This window comes from Bactrocera dorsalis, chromosome 4, assembly GCF_023373825.1.
Source record: "Bactrocera dorsalis isolate Fly_Bdor chromosome 4, ASM2337382v1, whole genome shotgun sequence".
NCBI lineage: Eukaryota > Metazoa > Arthropoda > Insecta > Diptera > Tephritidae > Bactrocera > Bactrocera dorsalis.
The window spans coordinates 5,645,504-5,658,395 of NC_064306.1; the positions used below are offsets into that span (position 1 = coordinate 5,645,504).

Below are 12,892 nucleotides of genomic sequence, written 5' to 3' on the forward strand. Positions count from 1 at the left end.
AAAAAAGATCTTAGATCCATATATCCGAGTAAGTAGCTCATTGTATACAACTCGCCAAGCAAGATCGCGAAATTTATCAGAAGATTCAGTCGGAAACTCCAGAGCTCCTGCTTTTAATTTGCGTAGCGGACGCAAGAAAAAAGATCTTAGATCCATATATCCGAGTAGAGAACACTTTCACCCCAATGGCGCCTAGCAAAAGCCCGGAATTTATTTGGGAGCTGGACCCGTTTTGATGACACTTAATCTCGCAGCATTAGCCGCTACAAATGAACCAGACTTAATCCAGCACAGATGCATGTGTACATATGTAGACGAATGTTTGTGCAGCTGGCGGCTTATAACAGCAACCTCATGTGCGCCAACAGCCGGCTTTGGCTAACCAACGCAGCTCACTAATGGAGCCAGAGCCGCACAATACGCATTACGGTTTAAGCTACTTACATACATAAACCCAAATGTATGTACGGCGGGGGCTGTGAACGCAGATGCCGGTAGTAGTAAAACGGTAACAGACAAGTTACAAAAATGTTCAAGAAAATATTGTGCAAACTCGTTAACCAAAATGAAAAGGGAATGCGAATGCGAAAGCATATAAATATACATACATATATACATAGAGACGCATATATGTACATGTTGGACTGGCTGGCCGGCCGGCTGCCTGACATGCCAAGAAAAAAGTAGTAACCCGAAAACCGAAAACGCAACTGTCATGGCCAAACGGCAATAGCAACAGTGGCTGACGGAATCGAGTACGCGGCCGAGTTTGCGTTCGAGTTCGAGTCCGAGCACTGTGAGCCCAGCCACAATATTTTGTACTGCTTTCGTCGTACATACGTACATTGATATGTATGCTTTCTTCACTTTTTCCACCTTGTTTTTACGCGGCGCGGTTCATTGGCCTCGATTAAGTGGCGATTTGGCTGTTTTGATAGCGTTCGCAGCGTCATCAGCTTCAGCGCGTCGTCACTGTTGGTAGTCGGCTGTCGGCTCGACACACTGTACACGCATAAATAGCAATATTTAGACAATTTCGTAAATTTCGGCCAACTGCGTGCGCCAACCAGCTAACGTAAGCGCTTACGTTGTTTACACCGCGTCGGCACTTGAGCGTAACAGCCGCTTGCAGCGAGCGCTAATGTTTTTTGTCGAAATGGCATGCATATCGGTTTTGTACATGCAATAGACATTTCTAACCATCAGGTAACAACAACAAATGCAACAAATTGCAATATAGCTTAATCGGCCGATCGACCGATCGGTCTGGCAAACTGCACACTCGTATGCCGCCAACCAGCGCATTGCCCGCTACGTTTCGTTTGCGCTTAATCCACACATTCGGCGCGGTTTGCTCCTGCTGTTGCAAATTGCAATTTTATCAGCGAAATGCTTTCTCTCCCTTTTCCTGCGTGCCGGCGCGCACGGCTTTTGTGGCGGTCTACTTTCTTTGCAGCGCGCGCAGCCCTTTCCTGCTTTCTTTAACGCCGCATTTTGGGGTTGTTGCCAAATTGCCAAATGCAATCAGTCGGCGTATGCAGTACGCTGCGTCAGACGGTCATCAGCTCATTTATGTGTTCCCATTTCTGGCTTTCCGCGCATCTGTCGCTCTTGCATTACTTTCCCATTTATTTGTTTATTTATTGTATTGTTTCCAATTTTTTTTTTTGCCTACGTATGTAACTTTCTTTCCGTTGCCAGCACAGGAGATGCAAGTGCTGATGTATCCTTGCAGCTGACTGTACTTTTCGTTGGCCGCGCGTAACAAAATTCAATTTTTAACAACTTGCATGCTTTTCCAAATAAGCCGCGTACTTTGAGAGCTGCTATGTTCGGGGTACAAAGGTGCTTAAGTTTAAAAAAACCGATTTGAAGATCAAAATTAGCGGGCGTTCAGTAAGAAACTTCGAAATTCAAGTAACGAGTAGAGTCCTTAAGCTCAAAAGACCAAAAGTAAGAAACCTGCTTTGAAGAGCTTCAAGCTCCAAGATACCAAAGGGGCTTTAAGCACAAAAGGTCGACTTGAAGACCAAAATTAAGAAACGTGCTTTGAAGATCTTCAACTTCTGAGATTCCAAAAGGGATCTTAAGCTCAAAAGGTCGACTCGAAAACCAGTTTTAAGAAACGTGCTTTGAAAATATTCAACTTCCGAGATTCCAAAAGGGATCTTAAGCTCAAAAGTTCGGCTTGAAGACCAAAATCAAAGTCCCGTACTTTGGGAGCTTCAAAATTCGTCATACAAAAGATCCTTAAACTCAAAAAGCGGACTTGAAGATCAAAAGGTGGGGAAGTTCCATCAAGTGCTTTTAAATAGAGAAAGAGATCTTTATACTCCGAAAGCGAACTAAAAGACTAAAAGTAGGGAACGTGCTTTGAAACAGGATCTAAATCATAGACGTCAATCCCTTTGAGCTTAATAGCGGACTCGTGACAAGTTGTTAATTTCGATATTGTTTTGAAGATCAAGAAAGACTTATTATTATAAGAATGGCTGCATTCTATCCTTACATTGTGGTTGAAAGCCTACAAAGTAGATGAAGGCTCACTTCACAATATTACTGGCAGATCAAAAAGTAGTGAACAGAAGATATTAGAAGTAAAATTGAGAAATTTAAACCCAAAATCCAAAGCCAAAATTGAAGAAAAGTGGCAAAGCTTAACTACAACAAAAAGTGACAAAAGTGTAACCACAACAAAAAAACTATATTCAGCAAATCTGCAACACAACAATTGTCGCAATTGTCAATAAAAATTATGAAATACAACTAACAAGGCAGCAAATAGATCAGATAATCTGATAATTAAGCGTCTATTTGGCAGCGCTGACAACTGCTTATCTACCCCCAAACACACGTAAGGCTATTGAGCCGATAAGTGCGTGACTGCGGCTGACTGACAAAACATACAAAAATGTATATATGTATATGTACATATGTATGTTTATAAATATATATGTAGATATGTCTGTATAAAAAAAATGTTTGCCATGCTAAAAGCTCTTAGCAGCAGCTTTTTGTCCACTGCTGCCGCCATATTGACACAGTGGGTGGGCGGGTTAAACTTCAAATGTTGCTGATAAAAAAAAACTGCAACAAAACAGCTGACGTAACGTAGGCGTCTGAAGCATAAGGTACACGTCATAAACGGCGAGCAGACAAAACTTTGAACTTTGAAGGATAAAATTATAAATAAATTAATATCAGATGAAAATGGGGGGTGCTTGGCTATGTGGAGACATATGTACATATGTATGTACGTATAGAAAGTCTATAAATGTGATTAAATCAGCATTAAATGGTTTCTAAATTTAAACGCCTACCAAAAAAGCAGCTGCGGAAGTGCTTTGTCTATATATATATATGTATGTATGTACATATGTATGTATGCATGTACATTATAATATCCGAACTTTTATCACTTAACACTTAAAAGCTATTACAACATATTTACATATGTACATATATAGTTGTATTAGATATGTATGTATGTCTATATTTCTGGATTGCTACATACATAAGCACTTAGCCAGCAACAACAAGCATTCGCTATACAGCGCATTATAGACGAAAAAATTTAAGCTTCAGCGAAATTTGTCATAGAACCTAAAAAAAGCCGACATTTATTTGAGCAAAAAAGTCGAAAAAAATAAATAAGGCACAAACAACAAAAAATGCCGAATAAAATCAAAAGCTCCACTGTGTGCTACTCTTTTAGCTAATCTACAGCTTGACAGGCGCTCACATGCAATCCAAAATACCGGCCGGCAGCCAGCCAGCTGTGCGAGCGCACTTTTGCAAACACAAACAAAGAAAACAACAACAAAATGACGGTAACAACAAAAACTTAAGAAAACAGCAATGCAAGCTATAAGCAAAGAGCGCAAGAGATACGCGCAGCGCACACAAAACAGGGGAAATAGCGCTAGCGATCAGTTCGCTGAATAGCTGTACAAAGAGCTGACAATACCCCTGAACGTATAAGAGTTTGTAAGCGCGCGCTGACAATATGCGCGAGTGTTAAAACAAGTCGCTGAATAAAGAGCCGACGCTCTTTATCACAAACAAGCGTATAAAAAAAGCAGTAACAAAGTGCAGCAAATGATATGCCGCCAGTGACAAGAGTAAAAATCACTTAAGCACTTATAATGGCGCTCCAGTAGGCGCGAGCGTTAGCGCATTAGCTAGAGCGCATGGTATGGTGCAGCAGAGCGCCTGCATGCGCGCCTACCGCTGGTATTGGTGAGCAAGTGCAGCGAACGTTAGCGGCGTACGCCAGCTAAAACAACAATATGCCGCCAGAGCGTTGGCGACACCGTACGCCGACAGCGCATTGGCCGATTTGCGAATTTTTATCAACGCAGTCGCGTTGGCTTCGACGGATTGGTTGTTGTGGGTTGGGGAGGAGAACGCACAGTGGTGCGTTATGCATAGGCGTTGGATAAGAAAATTTAATTATGCATAAGAAAAATGCCAATATTAACACATTAAATGCCTTAAAAATTTTTCCAAGTAATGAAATTGACAATTTTGCTTTATTAATTTAAAAAAAATTGCGATTTTATAATGGATGAGTATCCAAAACAAAGCTATAAAATGCTTTCGTCCAAAAACCTCACGTTTTACGCCAAGTATTTTATTAAAGCGTGGAATTTTTTGTGAAATCCCATTTTCTTTTTAAATTAGGAGCTTTCGAAAATGTTATAAAAATCCGTAAAAATTATAAAATTCCTTAAAAGTTATAAAAATCCTATAAAAAATGGTGTTTCCGTCTTTCCTGTTTAATGCACGGAACAGCACAGACCTTAAAAAATACCGTTACTAGTACCAAAATTTTTTAAAAATACATATTTACAACATATGTATATTGTAATATTTTTCGCAAACTTTTTTTTTTTTAAATAACTATTTTAAGAAATGATAATTTATATTATTGGTAATCAGTTAACAATATTTTAGAATTTATAAATTCAAATATGGACAGAATGTATGACTTTTGTTTAAATTTTCTATACTCAGTGAACATTAATATTCTATAATATTGATATATATGAAATTTGAAATTTTTAATTAATTTAAATGCTAAGAAAAAATACTTTTTATTGAATGAACTTTCATAGCTTTGAAAATCAAATATTTCAAAGGCTTTTATATACTTATATTGAGTGCATAATGTTTTTGCAAGTGAAAATATAGGGCACAATAGACCTTAGGTCGCGGTGCAATCCTCATTTATTTCTAATCTAAGTGAAAATATGTTGTTATTGATGTAATTTTGTTTATCATTTGAAATGTTACATTTCAAACCTTGTTTTCTTCACAAATTCTACAATTATCGAAAAAACCGGGACCCATTGCTTCCTTAAGTGAAGTTCCCGACCAAAACTCTGCATTTCAAAAACTGTTTGCTTCATAAATTCTAAATTTATCCAAAAAAAACCGGGACCCATAGCTACCTTAAGTGAAGTTACAGAAGAAAAATGTTTTGTAGTAATATTAAAAATGTACATTTTCAAATAATATGCAAAGTAAATCGCTAAATTGGGAGTTATACTAAGAAATTATTCAAGAAAATTCGCTGAGCTGGAAGTTATTTAAAGTAATATTTGGAATTTTTTTATTTTTAAATTTTAAAGTATAGATATATTAAAGAAAATTCGCTAAGCTAACAACTGCTATTCAGAAAAATTCGATAAGCTAGCAATTACTGTCAAAAAATATTAGGAAAAATTCGTAAACAAACCACCACTGTCATAATATATTCAGTAAAAATCGCTCAACTAACAACTATTTTCAAAAAATACGCACAAAAATCACTAAGTTGACAACTATTTACCAAAAATTTCAGAAAAGTCAATAAATTTGTAAGTAATTCTCAATATGTGTGAATTTTACATAATTATTAATGATTATAAAGTAGCAAGGATCGATACTGGCTATACATTACTAAGCGACTACACTATAAAATGTATAAACCGAGGAAAATGGTTAGCAATGCTTTATGAACTGCAATACTAAGCAAAAATGGTATTTTTGAAAATCATTTTTTTTAATTTCCGTGCTAATTTTTATCAATACTTTTGAAGAACTTATAATTGTAACTATATCATTAAGCTTTTAATAAATATTTTTTAATTGCGTTGTTAATTTGAGTCAATACTTTTGAAGAAATTGTGGTACACAGCAACTACTCGTCAAAAGCTCCAACAAACAGTCATAAAAGGTTCAATAATTAGTTTTTTATATATTATAACTTCATCGATTACACCCACAGCACACTGAAAGTGTCACATCGCTACAACTGCAAAGTGAAAAAGTTCACTGAACAATGACTACCACACGTGACCGAAACGTTTTGTAGATAAATAAATAAATAAATATGGCATAGTAGTGCGCCCATTGCGCACACATACATACGCAATTATTTCATTGCAAAACAATGAAAAAATAAAAATAATATAGAGAAAATTTGTGTTAGAGTCAGCGTCAAACAAATAGCACAAAATTGCTACAGAGACCAGTGACCCATTTTTGCTATTATGCCTCGCACTTTCTTCGGTTTTTAAACACTTCCCTTATACGCGCCGCTACACTGTGCGCTGACGCTGGCTAGCGACGACGACGACGACGACTCACTAACTGGTGGTCTGTCGTGGCGTTTTTCTTTTTCCACATACATTTCATACTTGGCCGAGAAGAGCGTAAAATCTACGTGTGTTTTGTTGGTGTAGCCTGTGCGCGCTTGTGTATATGCTGCTGATACTGTCAGCAACGCCGCTGCCACCGCCGCCACTGGTATGAGCGCTAAGCGCCTGCATGTGCGTGTGTGTGTGTATGTCAGCTGTACTTTTGTGCAGGCGCCGTCAAACATTGACACTAAGAGCGGCCCGCGTATTGTATGTTATACCGGACGAGCTAGCCGACTTTCAGTTTAGTTTAGTACGTCACGTTTTGCGGTGTGTCTACGCGGAAGAACGCAAACTTCTCATTTCGTATCAAAGCAAAAAAAAAGTGCCTACACAATAATAACAACAACAAGAAATCTTTATATTAGTGGTGTTGAAAATAACAACAACAAAAATAAAGTAGCAAGCAAACAATATTGAGTAGTCACAGAAGTAAAGAAAAAAAAAAAAAGCGAAGAAAATCTAGCATACAACAACAAGTGCGCGTTAAGTTAAAACAGCACTAGCAACAACTACAGCAAAAACAGCTATACTAATAAAACAAATATAAGAAACATAAGCAGTGCAAAACATAGCATAATACTTGAAGTATTACAACAACAACAAAGCGCGTGTGCAAAAAGTGCAAATTTAGCAACAAAGAAAAGTGTAATAAAAAATTATATTTAAAGAATATATGTATATATTTTTTTTAACTTTTAAATTACAAAAAGTCGCATTGTTGATATTTTTGCTTCGCAGTGCTGAGGTAGCGATAATATAAAAATAAAATAAAAACAAGTTGCAACTGTGTAAAAAAATATTTGCATAAAAGGTGTGTTGGAATGTGATTTTTATGCTCTTAATTACATTAATTATTTTTCTTTTTTATATTTTTGTTTAAAAAAAAGTACTTCAAATGCATTTATTACGTGTCGGCGATTTTTTGCTACAAATTAACTTTTTTTTGTGTGGATGCCGCGCATTAGCAAAGCAGAGCGCAGACAAAGTAGATAAAAGATAGTAAAGGAAAAAAAAATAGAAAAAATATACACACACATGCACACAAATGCAAATACAGCATTGCACAGCCAGCGCATGAAAAGTAGCAGGAGGAAGTGGCGCTAGCAAAGTAAGCAGCGGCAACGCCGACATTAGCGTCAAAGCAGCAATAATGCGGTGCGCGACAGCGGCGGCGTAGTGAGCAAAGATAATGAGATAATTGTTTTTGATTTTGGAAAAAAACAGCGCGAGTGCAAAGAATCAAATGAAATTAATTAAGTAAAGAAAGTAAGGCGCATCGGTTAACGTAACGACAGCAGTTTGGATCAAATGCGAAAAAATGCTTGGATTACTGATAAATATATAATGCAAATTTTGAAAAAATATTTTTTGCAATTTTGAAACAACCAAACATGAAAAAAAAATCGAACGAAAATATTTTTGAAATTTTCAGCATAAAAAATTTTAGAAAAAATACAATTGCAATGTTTTGAAAAACATCAGCAAAAATCAATTAAGTCGAGAATACATATTTTGAAAAAAAAAAAATATATATATTTGAAATCAATATTTTATATACATATGTAAATATGAAAAAAAGGCGAGAAATTCGAGGAAAAATATGATTAAAAACATATTTCGCCGATAAAAAATATATAGTTACAAAGTTTTGAAACGAAAACTGCGACAAAGTTTATAGAAAAATATACAATTGCAAAGTTTTGAAACAAAAACTACGACAAAGTCTGGAAAAAATATTATTTTTTTTTTAAATAAAACTTCGTGAAGTTTTGAAAGAAAAACATCGGGGAAAATATTTTTGGAAATAAAACCTCGATTTATGCATGTTTTTCTGATAAAACAAATAATAAATGAAATTGTAAATATTAAAAAATATATATTTTTAACAATAAAAAATTATAAAAAACCAAAAACAAGGATTTTAATTAAAAAAAAACTTAAAAATAAAAAAATATGAAAATAAAAAAAATTGAAAATTTAAAAATAAAAAAATATGAAAATAAAAAAAATTGAAAATTTAAAAATAAAAATTATGAAAAATAAAAAAATTGTAAATATAAATAAAAAATTAACAATAAAAATAATAAATTTTAATTACAAAAAAAATTTAAAAATAAAAATAATTAAAATAAAAAAATTAAAAAACAACAAAATAGTAAACAAAATGATGTCTGTAAATAAAAAATTAATTTGAAAAAAAAAAAATTAATTTGAAAAAAAAAAAAATTAATTTGAAAAAAAAAATTAATTTGAAAAAAAAAAAAAATAATTTGAAAAAAAAATATTAATTTGGAAAAAAAAATTAATTTGAAAAAAAAATATTAATTTGGAAAAAAAAATTAATTAAAAAATAATAATTAAAAGAAAAAATTTAAAGAAAAAATAAATCAAATTGCGCTTGGCGGTCGCTTGTGCTAAACTGCCATGAAACATAAGAGATGTGCATGTTCTACGAATTGTGAATCATCTCAAGATTTCAAATTAAATGATTAAAACAACGTCGGCGCAAATGCATCAGCGCTGCCGGCGTCTATAAAGCAACGCAACGCATGAAATTGCAGCGAAACTATAATACCAACACAATTCGGGCCGTTAGTGTTCACATTATATGTATGTTGTTAGTGTAAGCGTTTGAGCGGCGATCTTTAGGTGACTGGCAATTTTGCTCGGCACTTCGTGCGCTTAAAAACGCAAGCAAAAGCAATCGTATGCCGTCAAATTTTTGTTATTCACAAAAAAAAATTCGAAAAAACTAAAATAAACAGCCGGAAACCGCATTGTGTATTTGCTGTTATATTTTTTGTTTTGTTTTTGTAACGCAACAACTACTAAATGATAAAATAAATCCAAGCAAAATTATTCCGCTACTAAAGCAAGCTAAAGACTGTGATAACATATACATACACACATAATTATGTAGTATAAAGTATAAGCTATGACGTTTAGTGAGCGGCGCGTCATAAGCGAACGCCACAACGGCCGTACGACGCTGCTGCACTGCACATCCGCAACATTATTGTAGTTTAATTGCACGTTTTATGGCTGCTAACTGCTAGCTTTTGCCTACTGGGACGGCTGTCTGTGCGGTCGGTCCAACGTCATTGTCGTTATCGTGTCGGCGCCAAGACTTCGGCACAGCGACACCGCACAGATCACCTACAGCCGTGCGCAGCGCAAAGCCACTTGCATGCACTTACGCTGGCGCTATGTATGAGCGCGCAGCTAATGCCGGCGTGCGCTGTCATACGTTTTGACTACTAGTGCAAAATTAAAAAAAAAAATAGAAAAAATGAAGTACAAAAAAATTAAAAAAAAAAATTGAAAAAAAAAACATTCTATGACATTTTCGCGAAAATTTGCTGACGCTAACGTAGCAGTGAGCGGAAATTTTTGTGCTTATGCATGTGTGTACGTGCAGCCGGCGTGTAACTGCAGTCGGCTTGCGCGCATTGTGTGCGTGTCATAAAGTTGCTTTATTTTGACTTATTTGCCATTGTTGATCAGCCGCTGCAAGCGTGTGTTTTTTGGCGCTTTTATTGTTGCTTATTTTTCAGCGCTTGTTTATGCTATGCGCGCTGCGTTTAATGCTCCAGTTCATAAATATATGTATATTTTTTATGTGGATGTACAATTATACAAGCGCGCTTATCAGCGTAGGATTCCCCAGCGCCTGCCTTCAATAACAACAATCCGCCCGCAAAGCCGTAAGCATAAGCTCGCGCATTTGTTGATAGCGGCGCTGCAAAATGTGCCGTTAAAAATATGCCACGTACATACCACATTAAGCAATTGCATTTTCTTGGAACTCTAACCAATAATTCAGCGCAGACACATAAATATGTACATATGTATGTATATATAAAAGCATATAACAGTATTGGCAAGCAGCAGCGCTCACCAACAACCGGCTAACTGCCCACACACGTCTGCCGAAACGACGCGGAAAATGCCCCAACTCCCTTGCGCGTGGTCTAACGCCATCGTCATTGCTTGTGCATACACACAGCCACACAAACATACGTATGTATGCGATGTGCAACAGTTAGCAGCATAAAATTCAATAGAATTGCAAATGTATATATTTATTTGCTCGGCCATTAAGTCGTCTGTACACCTTCAGCAACGACTTCACAACCACCATGAGCATACACACGCATATAATAAAATGCAAAAGTGTGTGTTTGTGTGTGCATAACTGTCTACCTGTCTAGCCGCACCTACTGCACTCAGCCACCATAACCGGCGACAAAATCCACCACCGACTAGCAGTTGACCTACTTATTGCAATATTGCCAAGTTGTAGCGCTAATGTTGTTAGTTAGTAACAGTGTTGCCATGTAGGGGTATTTTTGCAATATGTACGGTACTTTTATTGGCGTTTACTGCTATGCATTTACTAAGTAAGTGACATCATGATGCTCAAAAATCCTACTTACGCACTTGCGTACTTGTTAAAAAAAACCGTTATTTATATTATTTCGGGAATCGATACAGCCTGCAAATCGTGCATGGCTCAGGGAAAATTTATTTTTTTCTACGCCAAATGCTTTCTTTCTGCTACAAAACCAGCCGAGCTATACAACGTACTCAGTATAATCAACACCAGTGATCGCTTTACTGTTCTGTTATCGATAATCGATGTGTATGATTATCGTTCAATTCAATTTTGGTCAGTATTGATCATTATTTCAGCACCCTCGCGCAGGTTTACACTCATAACTGCATTATTTTGACTTCAAAACACTCCAATCTAACCAAAACGCTCAATCTAATAATCATCAATGATCGTTTTACTGATCGATAGTCGGTAATCGATGTGTGCTAAATCACTTTCTGTCTAATATTGCTAATAAAAGACTTTCATTAGCTCCAATCTATGCAGTAATGCACGTTTTACCCATCTTTCTTCTTCATCTTTATTCATCGGTTATCGATAACCGGTGTGCTTGCAGTTTACATGGTTAACTCAATTATTTCGACTATTTTTTATGCCTGGGCAGTTGGCAGTGTTGCCAATTTTAATTAAAAATAGTTGTCAGCATTGTCCCCACATAACCGCAGTACATAAATCGTCAGTAAACAAATGCGTGCAGCGCAGCATAATTTGATAAGAAATATCGAAATGAAATGCACTGAATTTGAATCGAAGTGACGCCAGTGATAAAGGGACATAAAAAATACAAAAACAATAGATATAACATAGCAAACAAGCACATCGCACTATATACTTATGTATGTGTATATGTTTATGCATGTAGACGTGAAGTTATCGGTAGCTGTAGCGCCTTATCGCTGCCAACGCGATAGGCGATAACTCAATGACCATTGCTATACAAATAATATTATTTTGTAAACTGTATGTGCATATGTAGGCTTGGCGACGTATATTATAAATAGCATTTTCTGATTTTCTGATAAAAATTATCGAATTTTTTCAAAAAAAGGAACAAAAAATATAACAAATTTTGCATTGATGTCATATACTCTAACAATAACTCATCAAATAAGAGCAAGTAAAGCGTTCCACTTGTTCACATGTGCGAAAGAGTTTTGAATTCGTTAATAATGAGTTTTTTCTGTTCTTTTTCACTGGTTCGAAGTACTTTTAACCATTTTAGACGTAGACGTAGAAAAGTGTTTCAGAAGTTCAGTTTGCACTGAAAGACAAGTTTTTAGCTCTTTCACGTTTATAGTTGATAGAAAAAATAATGTTAAAAAAGACAGCTTTTCGCTCTTTCACGTTTATAGTTGATAGAAAAAATAATGTTAAAACGGTTTTGATTACGCTAAAATGCGTTTTCTCTCATTTCTATTGTTTCCAACTGCATTTCGGCAACTGTTTCACAAGTTCAAAGTCGTAGAAACGTTGTTCAGAAGTTCAGCTGCCACTAAAAAACAGGCTTATAACGATTTCCAACCTATAATTGCCAAAATAAAGTATATTTAAGCTGTTTCGGTACGTTACTTGCAGCAGAAAGGAAACTTAAAGCCCACGTATATCTATTACCGACTGTTTCACAAGTTCAAAGTCTTAGAAAAGTGTTTCAGAAGTTCAGCTGCCAATTTTTGTAAGACTTATGTATATACAACCACGGTTGTCCAAAATTACATTCCTCCAACGTATCTGATCTAACTGTAAAGGTAACTGATGATTATTTTAGAAATTTACTTCTCAAAGAAGGTTTAGTTGCGTCCGAAAGCAAGGC

General features: G+C 35.7%; 1 protein-coding gene across 10 annotated transcripts in view; it reads left to right on the plus strand.

Annotated features, from left to right (window-relative positions):
• LOC105232101 (insulin-like growth factor 2 mRNA-binding protein 1) overlaps positions 1–12,892 on the plus strand; it is an 84,300-nt gene that overhangs the window by 52,563 nt on the left and 18,845 nt on the right. For 2 of the 10 annotated variants that reach the window (XM_049454436.1, XM_049454437.1), the window contains exon 1: positions 6,759–7,331. The exons of 5 other annotated variants lie outside the window; for them this stretch is intronic. The gene's annotated coding sequence lies outside the window, so the exon portion shown is untranslated. Of the gene's footprint in view, positions 1–6,758; positions 7,498–12,892 lie in introns of those variants that run through there. 3 more of the 10 variants (XM_049454435.1, XM_049454441.1, XM_049454443.1) reach the window with 3 other exon arrangements.